A 13106-nucleotide genomic window follows, 5' to 3' on the forward strand; every position below is an offset into this window, starting at 1 on the left:
TTTTCCATTTAGTGAAGACTCAATCTTTTGTTGCACAATGTTGTGCAAGGCCACAATTAAATAATTTTGGATGCAATTACTCAGGTAGCGTTTCGAGGAGATTGTTGCACATGCTTTGCCATTACGGGATCATATTTTTGATGCATGTTGACAAGATTTAGAAATAAACCTTTCTCAAAACTGTCAGCTTTTTCATTGTGACCCCTGAATGGTCTCCCACCTTTCACCAAACACAGAACAATGTCAATCAGTCGCTCCATTACACTTTAGTTATGGCACCGTTCTTCTCGTTTAGACAGATAAGCCTGCTTGCCCTCATCCAACAATACATCAATAGGTTTCCCTTCATTAAAACTTTACCATGAAGAACAGCTCAACACATGAGATTTTGACAGTTGGTGGTTTTTAAAACATTTGTTAGCCCTATTCCAGTTTCTGAATCCCTTATCACTAAATGCTGGATCAGTGTGACCTTTGTTTGCTGCATCATTAGAGAAGAAGAAATGGCAGTAAAAGCAAAATGCTGCATTTTTTGATGGGCTATATTCTAACCATCTATACTTTTCATATCAATCGGACTGAAAACTTCTTTGTTTATTCCCTATTTTACTTCCGGGAAACATGCTCAATCTAGGCTGATAAGGACCTCTAGATAATCGAGACTGGCGTTCTAATCTATTTTTTGGAATATCACAGACTGGGTCATCAGATGGAATGTTTAATGGCTTTGAATAGGAACTACACTGACCTGAACTAAGAGACAAAGTCTGTTTCTGTTGGTCATTACTCAGTTTATTGCACGCACTGGAACTGGTGGCGGCATTATCTTCATGTAAGTTCTTAACCAAGGAGTCCGAGGTGTTTGCACTACTATCAGCACATTCATTATAATTCAGTTTGTCTGCTCCTTTTCTTAACAACTAACCGATCCATATTTTAAAATTTAAAAGGGGATATCAGACAATTGAATTAAAATGTAAAGCTACGGGTTTATTATGCTATTTCAGTAGAGTACACGCGACAAAGATTACAAACACTGTAGACACTGCGCTGGGCACGCAGAATTTCTAGAATAGTAGTCGGAGGGGGAGGGGAGGACCAATGGTAACGCGGCGCCGCAGTAGTGGGGACGCATGCTGTGAGCGAACGCGGGCTTTCCATACATTTCTGCAACAGCTATATTACACAATTCGGCACTTATTGCATAATACATCGGACCCTCGCTAGAACGCAGGACTTGGAATCCATGCCAAGTCCCGCGTTCTAGTGAGGGCTGCTTTAAAATGAAATTACATATTTTTTGAACGGTGCTGGGGGCAGGCTGCAGGGCTGGGGGTAGGCAGGAGGGAAGTGCTGGCTGCCAGGCTGGGTGGGGAGGGAGGGACAGGGAGCCCTCACCTTGATGGAGCTGCCCAGAGGCAGGCGGCAGATGATCAAGAGGCAGGGAGGCTTAGGTAGGGGGTGGAGTCCTGGGGGGCAGTTAGGGGCAGGGATCCCAGGAGGGGGCAGTCAGGGGACAAGGAGCGGGGGGAGGGTTGGGGGTTCTGACGGGGGTGGGAAGTGGGAGGGAGTGGCAGGGGCGGGGCTAGGGCGGGGCTCCTCCCATCCCCTTTTTTGCTTGCTGAAATATGGTAACCCTATGCTAGATGTTACAATGTGATACTTGCCTGTGCTCAGGGACTAACCGGAGTTGAAGATGGGAACGCGAGAATTGCTACTGATTTGTACATTCACCAGATACATACTGTGAATTAACCTTCCCAGATGAGAGTTGGACACAAATCATCAGGAGGAAAGTTATGTCAATCAAGTAAAAGCGAAACTCTGCAGCAGTTTCTGTCAACATGTGCATGTAACTTCTGTTAATACAAAGGGGAATGACATGCACATCCCAAAAATCAACTCTAACTTGTAACGATTGCACCAATGGACCTGTTTAACATTGAGATTTTAAACCTATGAGAAAAAATTCCTCAGGCATAATGCTGTGCAATAAATAGTTGCAAATTTTACCTTGGCAGAAAAAAATGAGAGAAAAAGAGGGCTGCAAGCCAGAATGCTGTCTGAATGTGAACACCTTCATATGAACAACAAAATCAGATTAATCCGTTCATCTTGGGGCTGCTAAGCAGGGTAAACTGCACTCACCTGATCTGTCTGCTCTTGAGAAGGGAGAGAAAGAAGCTCTCACACACAAACTGGGATCTGAGCTACTAGTGTTATATACTTGCTCAGAGAACAGCAGCATCTAGAAAAAAGATAATACTGGTATTTTGAAAGGTCACTACAAGTTTAACACAACTCTTCTTTCTCATGATTTCACTATTTATTTTTGGTTCCATGTTTTGAGCCTATTGCTCATGCTAATATCCCAACTCAATTTAAAATCATAGTTCACCCAAATCTAATGTGGGTCTATGCTCCTACACCGCTCTTCACCTAACTATGAGCCAGTTGATGCACATTGCCACAGTTGAGAGAATTATTTTTTAAAAAATGACTGCAGGTTATCTTGAATTATACCGACACTCTGAAGGAATCTACATCTTTGGAAGCTCATCTGGAATCTACATTAACTTTGGGCTAGCTGACTAAGAGACATTCGATCTTTAGGGCCAAACTTTAAAAATTCAGGCCTCTCTCTCAAAAGTGAGTGGACATGCAGACTAGAATTTGTATTAATGAAACAACCATTTACATTTTCAAATTGGGTAAATATTCATAAACAGACACTGTATTTGTGCACACAAATACATGCTTTTCAAATGGAATATCTTTTGCACGTGCAATTTGGAGCTCAGGTTTTGAAAGTTTGTCGCTAAGAAGGGCTAAAAGGCTCTCTTGGTTTATCTTTTACATCTGGAGAAAGGTTTGGCCTAAAGTGATAGAAATAAAACAGTTAATTGGGTACCAGGTGCAGTAAATAATTGTCTGCATAAGAAACTCCATCATCTGGCCTTAGCTAAGGTCCAATAATTCGCAATGACATCACTTGTTTGTTAAAGGGTATAAAAAAGTAATCTCTTAAAGGGTCATTGCTTATACCTGTCTGAACAAGTTGGAGCTGGGGTCTAAGTACCCTTGGCTTTAGCCCATTTGTAAGTATCTTGATCAAATGCTTATAAATGTTTTGTTACTATTTGGATGTAGTAAACTGCTTAATTATTTAGGCTTTTCAGGCATGTTTAGAGCAATTGCATAAATACCATTTGGCCTTTGGATTTAACAAAGGACTTTATGGTTAAATTATCATCCTGGTAATATCCGGCATAATAAATAATAATTCCAACAAGAGGCAATTCAGAATATTAGTACTTTTTTTGTTTCTTTTGAGGTATAACTTTGATCACTTAATCCTTCTCTGGGATACCTACGCACGGACCATGAAGGTGATAGCACATTAACCACAGAATTCTGCTGGAGCTGCCAATAGAAATCAGGAAGATGCTTTTTCAAAACAAAACAAAACTGTTTTTTGTCTAATATAACATGACAAACTCAGCAACCTCTCCTTGAGGCCCCACTGACAACCACTCCCAAAGATACCCTAAACATTACTTTTCATAACCACCACCTTCTGATAAGCTTAGCGGACACTGCCCAGCTTCCTACATGTATAATTTTTAAAGTAAAGGGGTGTCAATTTTATCTAAAATAAATAGATTATCTTATTTTAGTACCTTAAATTTTCCCTGTACTACTTTACACTTCATGATATCTTGGCAGACAGTGAGGTTATTTCTTATCTAACTGCAAATCTTTAGTTATCTAAAGCTGAGGTTCCCAACTGTGGTCTGTGGGCTTCTGGTGGTGTGTGGACCAATCTCTGGTTGTATGTGGCTCAAACTTGGAAGATGCTGAGCACTCTGGGCCAATCCAGCAAAGCACTTCAAATATTTCACTGAAAATCAGTGGTCTAAGTCAAGTCATAGTGCTGCTGGCTCTCTTCCTTGATTCCAGCTGCTAAATTATATATGAGACAGCTAGAAATACAGGAAATACCTTTGCACTATTACTTTTTCATGTAAACAATATATAAAGCTGCTCTAGGGATTTGATGTAATAGCAAATGGGAGGGAAGACAGGCTGAACAATTGTGTAGAAGGTGTGAAGGCAAAGAGACAATCTTTCTGTTATGGGCCAGCCACCCTGCGAAAAAGTTTGAGAACCCCTGATTTAAAGGGACTGTGTGTATCACAGTATATTGATATAAAAGAAAGTTACATTGGCATAACTACAATTCTCAGGGGTGTGAAAAATCCACACCACTGAGAGACATAGTTAAGCCATCCTAACCTTTGGTGTAGACAGCGCTAGTCAATGGAGGGATTCTTCTGTCGACCCAGCTACTGCCTCTCTGAGTTAGCCCTGTCCCCTCGTCAAGGGATTAGGGATCAAAGGATGGCAGGCTAGAGCCTTGTTAGGAAGCTCTCAGCCTTGCATAGCAGGCTGCTTAGCACACAGCCCCCCCAAACAGACCAGACAATAAACTTCAATCAGGAATCCAGCCCAGTCTCATCTCTCAGTGACCAGAAACCCTAAGATCTCCCTGGCATAGTAACCACCTCTTAATCTTGGAAATCAGCCAGTTCCTAACTGACATCCATTTGGGAATTAGTTTCCAGAGAGTTAAAGCACCGCAACAGGGACTCTTAATTGCCAGGATATCTGTTTTTTAGTGTCTGTTCACAAGTGTGTATTGACCTAGTGCTAATAAGATTTACTTGCACCAATGGAGAGGAGAATATACGGAACTCCACAGCAGGTACAGCTTTGCATGCTACAGTGTTCCTTATACAGAATTCTTAAGCTGACTTTACCCAGGAGAGAATATTAGACATGGACTTGCCCATCAACATCCAGGGAAAGAAATATTGGTGCCAATGGATTAAAAAGTAGAGAGTAATTTAGCAATGTGTCAATTTGGTACCAACAAAACATCACTAGTCTACTTTCATCAGCTGAAGAAACAACAAATACTAAATGACAATGATCACTTCTACAGAATGCCAAAAGCCTGTCACTGGAAGAGATCTTACAAAGGAAAGTGAGTGACAAGCCCCTATCAATGATTTTTAATTGGATAGTGGCTGAAAAATAAGCCAGATAATATTTGTTTATCAGGTGTTTGATAGATTAGCAAATTTAACATTATACACCATGAATGTCAATACACTACAGAGAGATAGATGGGCTGTATAACGTTCTATAGCTCTGCATCCTGTGAGTAAGTCAGCTTTTAAAATGTCTAATCTTTAGATAAAAGATTCTACGTGACTGTCAGTATTTAGCACAGTTATTATTCATTTGTCAAAGCACTTTATTTTTACCCCTTGTATTTCAAATTGAGCAGAAACGAAACACCACCTGATTTGCACCTGTAAAGAAATTTTTCAGGGCTTCTGGAATAATACCCCACAGGTCCCAGAGGACACTGACAATATTACCACACAATAGTCTTAGCTGCTGAAGAAAGAAAACATACAAGATACAAAACTCAATCAGACATAGTGAATGATTTTTTCATACCTGATCATTTAGACATGTGCTGTAACACTGGATTGATTTCAAATTTAGGGGCCATTGTGACGGTTCGGTCACAGAGATCCCCTTGGGACTGTCACCTGATGTGCTGAAATTACCCCTGAGCCCATTTTCCCTGCCAGCTTGGGACTCCAGAACCCTGTCTTGTTGAGCCAGACATACTAGCCTACTGCAACACAGACCCAGGGTCTGGGCCACGCCCCCAAAGCTGCAGACTTTAACCAAAAACAGCTCAGCAGGTTACCTCTCCAGCACCCAGACACCCAGTTCTCAATGGGATCCAAACTCCAAATAAATCCGTTTTACTCTGTATAAAGCTTATACAGGGTTAATTCGTAAATTGTTCGCCCTCTATAGCACTGATAGAGAGATATGCACAGCAATTTGCTCCCCCAGATATTAATCACTTACTCTGGGTTTGTTAATAAACAAAAGTGATTTTATTAAGTATAAAAAGTAGGATTTAAGTGGTTTCAAGTAATAACAGCCAGAACAAAGTAAGTCACCAAGTAAAATAAAGCAAAAACACACAAGTCTAAGCCTAATACATTAAGAAACTGATTACAGGTAATATTTCACCCTCAGAGATGTTCCAATAAGCTTCTTTCACAGACTAGACTCCTTCCTAGTCTGGGCCCAATCCTTTCCCCTGGCATACTCCTTGTTAGTTCCAGCAGACATCTCAGGTGGTAAGCAGGGGTTTTCTCATGACTGGCCGCCTCTTTATCCTGCTCCACCCTCTTTTATAGCTTTGGCACAAGGCAGGAATCTTTTGTCTATCTGGGTCCCCACCTCTCCTTCTAAATGGAAAAGTACCAGATTTAAGTTGGAGTTCATTATCAGGTGACATGATGAATCCTGTGGGGTTTGTTCATCAAGTGGGTTAGTACCAGAACTATTGTAACATGAAAGTGGGGATAGGGACATGCTGAACCTGGGGCATATGAGGGTGACAGCTTGGCGGTGCTGTTCAACCCACCCTACTGAGTCCAGAGATACATAAGGGGTCAAATTGGGAGTGCTGATTAACCCGGTCGTCTGATTCTGGGGCTGGAAGAACCCAGCCCTGGGGAACCTAGGTCCTGTAGGATAGCTCCATTGGGAGGGAACTTGCAGAAGGGAGAAGTAGAACTCCATATGAGAACACAAGTGACACAAGCAGTACATTGATAGAATTACAGAAACACCTCCCCCCAGAAGAGTAACCCTAATAAATGAGCATACCCCAAAGTAATGGGCAAATCTGGCAACAAATTGATGGAGGAACATGGGCAACATGTGACCCTAATCATGTGGTACTTGTTGAGTACTTGCTGCGGAGAGGGGAAACTGAGGCACAGACCGGAGTAAACTGTTTTCCTTTTTCAGACTAAACTCCGTTTGCGAGGTCCCTCTCTCATAGAATATTTGGTAATGTCCTGTAACTTTTAAGTTAAGAATCGTGCTTAGAATAACGGTAGGACTGTGCAATAAGGAGTTAGAGTTGTGCCTTAAAAGTAAAGATTTTAGAGCAATACTGTCACTGTGTGAAAGGGCTTTTATCATTAGTGAGATAAGGGAAGTAGAGATGGCTGAAAAAAATTCCTTGGTTGCTCGCTTGAGACACGAGAAAACCAACTATATATAATGGAAGAGCAGAAACAGGAGAGCCCCCCGAAGCTTACCTAATTTGAAAAAAGATGCTGGCAGCTCTCGCTGATTCATTATCCCAGACAGAAGAGAATGGGATTATCATTTCCCATTAACAGGGACCTGAATTAGTACAGAGCACTTATGCAGGATTAAATTCTCAGACAAAAATGACCCTGGGGGCTGTGGATATAGAACACCTAACCTGGAATGAACTAGTGGCAAAAATCTAACAGGCAGGGGATTTGCTGCAAGAGACTGGTGTATTAAAAAGACAAATCAGCAAAAAGACTACCTGAGAGCCAGTACAGGCGATCACATTTGCGAATAATGGTCCTCACTCTGCCAGTCACCCTCCCAATTATAATCCCCCTACCTCCCACAACCCTGGGCAGCACCGACCCTGGGAGACCCTTAGGAACATGATTTGGATGGAGCTGGTGAAGTTAGGGGAGGATATGATCATCAGCCCCTCAGCACAAGCAGTACATTGATAAAATTACAGACTCCCCCCAGAAGAGTAACCCTAATAAATGAGTGTACCCCAAAGTAACGGGCAAATCTGGTAACAGGGAGTGGGGAGACTGTGTGGGTTGTAACCATGTGGAGTACCTAACTGAAAAAGGAATTAAATCATTCAGTGTTAGCAGCACCTCTGAACATATAGAACATTTACTTTTTACCAGCAAAATCCCATTGGCAGCCACAAATCGAGAGGTAATTGCACAAATCTTTCCTGAAATAAGTCAGTAGAACTATGCTGGGAAAGACAAATTCAGCATTGGTGTAACTCCATAAACTTCAACTGATTTACAGCAGGGATGAATTTGGCCCAGTCTCCTTTTCTGTTAGCTTTCTTTCAGTTGTATTGTTTTTCATTCAGTGCAATGAGGACTAACTTAGAGATATGAAGGCAAAAAATACCACTATAGTCTAAAAATATTGCTCTATAAAAGTAATATAAACTATTTAGAGTTAGCTGCATGCATTTTTGCCAAGTTCAGCATCTGCCACCAGGTCCACTGCAGGAACTTTTTCAGCATCCAGCTAGGTTGTACCTGCCGCACACAGAGGAGCAGGTGACACCATGTGTAGGATATTAGGTAATGGAGGACATTGCATACTCACTAAGAAGCCTGATTGGACCAGGTATTCTTCATGTACTTTTTATAAAGCTCAACTGGCGGAAATTCATGTTGATTCAGCAAATAGGTAATCAGATTCTTTCTTTAAAATAATGCAGTGGGCTAAAGAAGAGAAACAGAAAACACTTCACTTTCCTGCAGAAGTTGGGCATCTTTTTCCTTAGTGTCCATATGCACAAGGGATACAATTTTTAAAAGCACCCATGTGACTTAGGAGCCCAAGTCCCATTTTCAAAATTAACTTAGGCACTTAGGATCCTAAGGCACCATTGACCTTTCAATGAGACATGGGATCCTAAGAGCCTGTAGGGTCCAGAATGTCTCGGCAGAAAGCAAAAAATGTGACAATAACAAAAAATGTATAATACAACTAGGGAAATAATTTCAAACCACCTAAGTGAGTTAGGTGGCTAAATCCCATTTTCCAAAATGACTTAAGCACTTAGGGCCAGATTTTCAAAGACAATGAGGCACAAAAGGATGCAGACAGGTAACTGGTGGGATTTATGTGCTTTTGAAAATCCCATTAGGTGCCTACTTTCAGCTTTAGGTACCTCAATATCTTTGAAAATATGGCCCTACCTGCCCAAGTCATTTTGGAAAATGGGAGTTAGCCAACTAACTCACTTAGGTGGTTTGAAAAATTTTCCCTAGATGTATTATTTTTAGTTATTGTGACATTTTTGCCTTCCACTGAAGCATTCTGGGCATTACCAGGAGGATCTATGGTCTAACCAGTAAACTCAGAAGTTATGGAATACGAAACTCTTCCGGAATATACATAGGAACTACTAGACTGAATCAGACCATGCTCCATGTAGTCCAGTATCCCACCTCTGTCAGTGCCCAGTACCAGAAGTTTTCAAGGAAGGTGGAAGAAATCCCTTTGCCAAACCTGAGGTCAAAGATCATTTCTTTTTTTCCATATGTACCCAAATTTATAGTCCAAAGTTGTTTATAAGCTAAGATACTAAACAGCTGTTTAAAGTTAAAATTTCCCAGACCATAACAGAGCCTGTTAATATGTAATATTAATGCAGGTCTGGTTCTGTACAAGTGTATAAGATTTGAAAAAGAAATAATGTCCAAACATTGCACAATAAGCAACAAATCTTTAATCACTAATCATGTCAGTGCAGTTCAGGAATACTCTTTAGAAGTAGCATCTATAAGACCTTTAGCCATCTTCATATAGAAAATATACGAACTTTGGACTAGCCATCATGGGAAACAGGAGGTCTTAGCGTTCCAAGTAGTAATTTTAGAATAACTACAAAATAGTAGCAATATTAACTAACATTTACAGAGCACTTTTCATCCAGAATGATATGAACTGAAACATCCCAAACCATACACAAGAATAACTCCATCCTCTCCTGAAATACTTCCTCCAGTGGGCTGTTCAAAAACAGTTCAATCAGAAACAGAAAACAAAACAAGTTAGGAAACAAAGTCAAGTAGTTCAAAGTCAGATAAATCAGTGCTCTTAATATGTATTCTGGTTTATTTGTATCCACATTTTAAAGGTGTAACTGAAGATATCTGCAGCTACTATATATGTAGAAAATTACATATGAAAACTTTTAAACCACATAGATGAGATGAACGAGTATTAAAGTTAATTTTTAGAATAGTTTTGAAATAAAACAGACTAGAATTTACCCAAGGAAAAAAGACAAAACTAAATGAGTCTTCAGGAGAAACTCATTGGGATGATGATCAGGAATTATCTAACACACCATAATTATCCAGCACAATCTTCCCCACCCACCTTTTGCCTCACAGTTTATTAGAGGACAATCATACTGTACCTTTAAACACACACACTGTCCCCTAATCTCCTTTGTGGTCTCAAACTTTATCAGCACAGTGTTTTTACACAATAAATGATTTATGCATTAATCTTAACTGTATGCTGGTGGGATTCTGGTTTTAAAATCAAGGAGCTATTAACTTAAGAGGGATGGAATGGTCGGCTAGCTAATGGTGGAGCCAAGGAACAGGAGAGTATTTGTGAAAAAAATCAATGCCTATATGGAATGTATTATGCTTAATGGATATTAATAGAGTTGTGTAAATAATTTATTCGGCAAATTTAGTCTCTTTATCTGCTTGCAGAATGGCTAAACGCTGATCACCAGTTCCTTAAATGTATTTGGTATTCTAATTTACTTCATTTAAAAAAAACAAACTTTTATTTTTAAATCCCAAGATAGTTGATTAAATAGTTTGCTGTGAGTATTCAAAACTCACTATTTGGCCTTTGTTGTTGCAGTTGATCCCATAGGTCACACAGTAGGGCCAGAACAGATAACTCAAAATCAAGGACCCAATGGGGCTTTGATTCTTTCAGGCTCAGAGAGGCTAGCAATTTAGGCATCAGACAAATAGGATTAGAGAATGAGGAAAATTTTGTATTTTTTCCTTTCTGAGTCATAGGCAACTTGCCCAAAGCATCTTTCCTGTAAAAGTTAGGCTACTATAAGATTTATTGGCTGCGTGCAAAAAATAAGTTTTTAATTTTCTCTTATTGCAGCCAGAAAATCATTGGGGGGTGTCCTGGTTCTTGTTGAGAAGACTTGTTTAGTGAGTTGAACTGCCTCTGTGCCAGGGATTTGGAAAGGGTTATTATATGTGTTGGCCCATTGCAATGTGAGGCAGCATCGCATTCCTTACAAAATATAGCAATTCCAGTATAAAGTTTTTATGTGGATCCAGTGAAGGTTTTAAAGCATTTTTAAAAGGTCCTTTTACATCAGAAATACATGGGGGTTTTTTGTACAGTTTTAATTCTTTTTCCTGTTGAAGACAATTGGAGAACTAGTTATACGTCAGCAGAGATACCATGCAAATGAAACCTGTATAACTGGAAAAGGCAGCAGGGCTGGATTAAGGCACAAACAATGCAGGCCTGGGCATAGGGCCTGAGCTCCTGGTGTCACAATATGAGGCTAGAGTCTAAGCTGTCTTTAGAAAATAAGTTAACCTGAAACTGAAATCGTAACCTGAGTGTAACCAATGGAATGATATCTGCCTGAGCCTACGGCTAGCATCCAGCAAGAGGACCTTACACTACCACCAGTGCAGATCAGTTGCTGTGGAGGGACCCATTGTGGTGCTGCTGGAGGGGCTTGCCACTGCTATCCCAAGCAAAGGTGGGGCCAAGGTGGGGGATGGGGAAACAGAGCTCCCCCACCAACTGGGGTGTGCTAAATTCCTCCAACTGTTGAAATCCAGCGCTGCAGAGTAGTGATTTTTTTCTTTAAAACTCCCCAGCTATTTAAATACTGAGAAACGATATCCCGACTCATATCCAAATCCCATTTGCCTTATTAGTTCATCTGCCTGTAGCTGTTGCTTGATATTTTACCCCCGTCTCCAGCTGATTTCATCCAGGAACCGTTAATTCTCTTGAATGTTCTATCCCAGAAGATGAGGACTCATGCTTTGAGAAGCTCAGTGAGACAATAAGCACACAGATAACCTGATTGTCATTGTTCATTCAAGCAGCTTTGCATTCGTCAGGATGTTAGCATCATTTTAGATGTTTCATCACAGTCAGAAAACAAAAATTCTCTTCATATTAAATTGACTATTATTAAAAAAAAATAGTCAGGCAGGCAGCAAATGGAACTGCATTTTGCTTGCATTCTGCAAAATGAATACATATGTGCCTTACTTCTCTGCAAAATCTTGCTGATAAAAAATTGACTAATACTTGGCACTTTTGGTCAAACATTTTTACTCTAATTCTGTTTAAAAAAGGAAGCAATTCATCCAGAAAAATCAGTTTAAAATGTCATTGACGTTTATTTCCTTGTTAAATAAAACTCATTTATTTAAATTAACTAGGTATGTCATCTCATTCCACCATATACTATGTTTTCCAAATTTCATGTGTGCTTTGAGATTTCAAATATTTGCCCTTTGGAAGCTAACAAAAAACTCATTTCATAATGTTCTAAGAATAGCCTTTCACCTTAATATATGTGGTTGAGAAAAGAAATAGAGTAAAAACCTCACATTTCACTCTATTATTAATAATAAATATTTATATTGTAGTAGCACCTAAAGGGCACAACCAGGTTGGGCCGCATTGCAGTAGGCACAATTAAAACATGTAGTGAATGACAGCTCCTGCCCCAAAGAGCTTACAGTCTAAAGCAAGGGTGGCTAAACTGCAGCCCGCGGGCTGGATCCGGCCCCTCAGGGCTTTGGATCCAGCCCCCGGGATTACCCCCCGTGGCACCGCGGGCCCTGCGCCGCTCTCAGAAGCGGCCGGCACCACTTCCCTGTGGCCCTGGGGTGGGGTGGGGGCAGAGGGCTCCGTGCGTTGCCCTTGCGTCCAGGCACTGCCCCCCGCAGCTCCCATTGGCCGGGAACTGGGAACTGCAGCCAATGGGAGCTTCGGGGGAGGTACCTGGAGGCATGGCAAGGGAAGAGCACGTGGAGCCCTCCGTCCCCCCTCCCCCAGGGGCCGCAGCGCTTCCTGGAGCAGTGCGGCGTGGGGCCAGGGCAGGCATGCAGGAAGCCTGCCCTGGCCCTGATGCGCGCTGCTGCCACCCCGGAGCCGCTTTAGGTAAGCAGCACCGGGCCGGAGCCCGAACCCCACCTGCACCCCACCCCCCAACTCCCTGCCCTGAGCCCCCTGCCGCACCGTGAGCCCCCTCACACAGTCTGCACCCCTCCTGCACCCCTGCCCTGAGCCCCCTCCTGCACCCCAAACCCCTTCCCAGAGCCTCCTCATACACCCCGCACCCCTCTGCCCCAATCCCTTGCCCTGAGCCC

This window comes from Terrapene carolina, unplaced genomic scaffold, assembly GCF_002925995.2.
Source record: "Terrapene carolina triunguis isolate 2854851 unplaced genomic scaffold, T_m_triunguis-2.0 Scaffold66, whole genome shotgun sequence".
Taxonomy (NCBI): Eukaryota; Metazoa; Chordata; order Testudines; family Emydidae; genus Terrapene; species Terrapene triunguis.